General features: G+C 51.3%; 1 protein-coding gene across 1 annotated transcript in view; it reads right to left on the reverse strand.

Annotated features, from left to right (window-relative positions):
* The window catches only part of CHST1 (carbohydrate (keratan sulfate Gal-6) sulfotransferase 1), a 9313-nt gene extending 5222 nt beyond the window's left edge, over nucleotides 1-4091 (reverse strand). Inside the window, exon 1 of the mRNA XM_008586309.1 lies at nucleotides 3854-4091. The gene's annotated coding sequence lies outside the window, so the exon portion shown is untranslated. The remainder of the gene's footprint in view (nucleotides 1-3853) is intronic.
* Nucleotides 4092-4521: the final 430 nt, after the last annotated feature.

The following is a 4521-nucleotide window of genomic DNA, read 5'->3' on the forward strand; positions in this document are numbered from 1 at the left end:
CTCCAGGCATACACTCCCTTCACAGGCATGAGCTCATCTCATGCTCATGCCAACCCTGTAAGGTTGATACTGTCACATGCCCATTTTACAGATAAGGACACTGAGGCTCACAAGGTTAGATAACTTTCCCCGTCTCACACCCATAGTAAGGGGTAGAGCCACGATTCCAACCCAGGCAGTGTGTTATGAAGTCCACATTCAAATCGTCTTCCCTGTCCCACTCCCTCATTCCACTCATATTCCACCCCCTTCAGTCTCCACCAAGACTAGAAACAGAACCTTAAAGAGTCTTCACTTAACTCTAGGATTCCGGCTCCGAAAACAGAATTCACCCCCAGGGTTTTCTTTAGAGAGGATCATCTTGCCATCTTGCCGGGGAGGGGACCATTTCAGTTTCTTCCCGCAACTCCCCTCCCCACCCCCACCCACATGACCAGGGAAACTTAAGGCCAGGAATCAAAGCTGCTGCTTTGCTAATAAATCTGAACTGAAGCACCTCAATCTAATAAATCCCTAAGATAGTGGACTCAGCTTCATGAGGTGCAGCCTGGGCACCAAGGAGGGGAATGTGTTTGAGGGCCCAGCCGCAGGCCATCCCCCCACCCCCTGCCAGAGGGCAAAGCCAGGGCATGGGAACGGGAACATGGGGGAAGTCGGGCCCTCCTGGAAATGCCCCCGCCCTCCTGCCAGCCTGGCAGAGCTGGGTCCAGGGCTGGCCAAGTGTCCTTGGTATGCTGGAAGCATCTGCCCTGCAAACCAGAGGCCCCAGGGCCAGGTCCTGTTGTTCCCAAGGGAGCCTTCGCCACTGCAAAATACTCCTCATTGCCCTCGTCCTCCAAGCCAGATTGTGGACCCCAGGGCCCATTCTAGCAGACTCTGGCATGGCCTCCCTCCACCTCCGGCTAGTCAAAATCCAAGCAAACCTTGGAAACAAAAGCTCTGAATCTGTCATTTCTGTTGGAAGGCAGGGGCGTTGGTGAACTCCCACTCCCAGCAGAGAGCTCAGATTTCAGTATCAGCCAACTTCTGATTAGGGCACAGGTTGGGCATGGAGAACAGCTCTATATTGGAGAACTCTAATTCAGAGCTAAGAGCTCGAGCCAGGGACCACACTGGCCTAGATCTGTCACTCAGCAGGCATGTGGACTTGGGTGATTCATCAACTGTCTTTGAGCCTGTTTCCCCATCCATAAAGTGGGTATGAGCATAGCTATGGTTCTAAGAATTGAGACTTAAAGCATTTAGTCAATGCCAGACATATAGATATGACACAGCCTTATGGTTGGCTGGGACATGGGCTCTGGCACCAGCCACACTGATCCCAGCTCAACCACTTATTGGCTAGATTTCTTAATCTCTCTGGGCTTCTGTTTTCTCACCTGCAAAATGGGGATAATTATAACAAGTCTGTTGTGAGGGCTAATTAGTTAATGCAGTGCCTGGCATAAGGTAAGCATTCAATAAATGTCAATCAATATCAACATCATTAAATGTGTGGTTTGCTTTTTGTCTCAGGGGAGCCTCAGAACAAATCCTCCTGCAGACCACAGGGTCTGACTCTGACAGTGAGGTAGATCTCCACCCGCCTCTGCCCGCCACCCCTCCTTCCCACCGCTTCTCTCCCTGCGGGGGACTAGCTCCTGCCGAGCCACCGCAGTGGTTTTCCTGCTGCCCTCTAGTGGTCACAAGTCCAGTGCACCTCCCTGCCCTGCATATCTCTGCTGTGCTCAGAATCCCTGCCTGGTTGGCTGCAACCCCACACTAGGTGATGCTGCGGGATGCAGCTAGGTGTGATGATGGCATGGCCCCCAGGCTGAGGCCTCTGCTCTGTGCACCCCCTCTTCCTCAGCCACACACGAAGAGGCAGGCAGCAACAGGCAGCCTCGCCCCGTCTGAGGACCTCTCCTCCCCTGTCTCATTCTGATTGGGCAGGCAAGGAACACTGAACCAAGTGTCCCAGGCAAGAACAGCTCACAGCTTCTGCCTTTCTCGGTCTGTATTTCTCCAGTCTTTGGACTCACAGGAAAGCAGGGAAAGGGAAGGGCATGCCAAGGCATCCCCGACCTCACTGTGCCTCAGTGTTTCCATAGATCCATTGAGTAGAGGGCCTCTCAGCTCTAACCACTGGGATTCTCTAATCCCAGGAAGGCCCCATGCTCTATTCTCAGGGTCAGTCAGGGCCGCCCTCATGGCAGACATGGGGGCCCTCCACTGGAAGTGGGAAAAATCCAGTCATCTTCCAGGAAGATACTAGGGCTGGGCATCTCTCTCCCCATCCCCCCACCACCACTCCCCAGCCTGATCCATGGCTGCCCCAATTGGGCCCAAGAACCCAGAGGCTCAGCCTTCTGCCAAGCTAGCCCCCCACTTCCTGCTGTATGGAATCCTCATGTAGAACAGAGCTGTGTCTTTTTACCTTTTCTGGGCCACAGACCTTTAGACACACAATCCCTCTTCCCAGAAAATTTCATTTATGCCCACCATTTTACACATGCAATTTAGAAGTTTCCTGGATCTCCTGAAGCCCACACATGGGCACCCTTCCCTTCCAGAGGCTTAATCCTTTCATAATCAGCATCCCCACCCCCACCCCAGGATTTTCTTTTCAACTGACTATATCAGAGAAGGCTCCACAGGCATGTACATACTGATGTGGAACAAGCAACCAAGACATATTATTAAGTAAAAAAGGCTAGGGCAGAAAACACACTGTAATAATATACCACCATTTCTCATTTTTTAAAAGGGGATGTGTATGTATATGTATATATATACATATATATTTGTATATATGCATAAACAACCACTGAGGGAACTTGCACTGAACTGGTAACTCTGGACAGACTGGAGTGGAAGGAAGGCACAGTTTATGCTGAGCTTTTTAGTTCAGCTTGAATTTATTCACTTTTGGAGACAACGTGAAGCCACTCCATGTAAGAACTAGAGCGGTGATTGATGACAGGCTGGGCCACTGAAAATCAGCTGTGGCAGCTCACCATGCCTCCTCTCCTGTCCCTAGGGCACGGCCAGCCAGCTCTTCCCTCCCCCACTGCCAAGGCACCAGGGTGAAGTCACTTCCTTTCCACCAGAAATGGTCTCTCTCTGTTCAGGTGGGCCAGTAAGGACAGCAGTGCGCTGGGGACTGCTGGGACAAGGCAGGAGCCGAAAAAGAGCAGGACCTCACCAAGGCACCAGGGTGAAGTCACTTCCTTTCCACCAGAAATGGTCTCTCTCTGTTCAGGTGGCCCAGTAAGGACAGCAGTGCGCTGGGGACTGCTGGGACAAGGCAGGAGCCGAAAAAGAGCAGGACCTCAGAAGGGAACCTGGGGAGCAGCTGAGGCCTAAGTTGGGGAAATAACTCCGTTCCCAGCTTTTTCTCCCTAAAAAAATGTTGTGCAGCCCTGGGGGATGGGGAGGGAGAGTAGAGAAAATAGAAACTCAACATCGTATTTCTGACCAGACTCAGGAGCCAGGACGGAGGAGTCCCAATGCTCAGGGCTCCCAGGAACCAAAGCAAGCACAAGGGAACTGGGCAAGGACAGAGCAGCTGGCAAACCGGCTTCTGGGATAGAAAGTGCGGAGAGGAAATGCTTAATCCCTGGCTCTGCAGTAGCCAGTGCTGATCCACATAGATGTTTGTTTAGTTAAGGCTAAAACACATAAAACAGCAAGGTTTTTTTCTTCCTAAGAAAAAAAGAGGTGATGAAAATAAGGCAAGGGGAAAACAAAGCTATAAAATTCTGAAAAGACCAGCGGCCAGATCAGCATACAAGAGCCAAGCCACTTGTGGGCTACATATACAGGGGTCAGAGCTTCCTGGCAGCCAATGGGAAAAAGAAAATATTTCACTTACGTGTTTCAAAGGATCCATAAGATAAAAATAGAGCATCTGCTCAAGAGATGTCCAACTATTCCTGAAACTGAATCCAGTGCAAGGTTTCTCCCAACGGGTCTCCCAGAGAGCCCTGTGTGTACCACCATGAGCCATGTCCTCAAGACCTGGTACCTAAAAAACCCAAGGACAAGTTTCATGGGACTGTGTCCTAGAGGATTCTTCAATGTGGGCAGTTTGTCAACACATAATCCAACCCGCACAATCTTCCAGGGGGGAGGGGTAATCTGATGGGATCCAAACTCAGTCTGTCTGGTCTGGGTCAGCCCAGGGGAGACTGGAGGCCCCAGCACTTCTCTTTGGGGTCATGCCCACCTCAACTTGAAACACTGTGAGGTCTATGGACCTTCTCCCCATAATCTGCACACACAAACATGGCATTTGTGTACAATCTCTAGAGTCCCTGGGCACTGCTTGCAGAACCAGTACATCCTTCGGGCAGCTCCAGTGGGGAAAAATTCTCACAGTCATGGTGGCCACGATGAGCACCCAGATGATGACTGGTCCACTCACTTTTCACATCAGCAAGGCTGCCCAACTGTCTCTTAAGAGCTCTGGCATCTCCTGAGCAAACCACTGCAGTGTCCACATGTGGCACCCCTGGGTGTCTCAAGCCTCCATGAGAAGTC

The sequence above is a fragment of the Galeopterus variegatus genome, unplaced genomic scaffold (genome assembly GCF_000696425.1).
Source record: "Galeopterus variegatus unplaced genomic scaffold, G_variegatus-3.0.2 Scaffold3929, whole genome shotgun sequence".
Classification (NCBI taxonomy): Eukaryota; Metazoa; Chordata; class Mammalia; order Dermoptera; family Cynocephalidae; genus Galeopterus; species Galeopterus variegatus.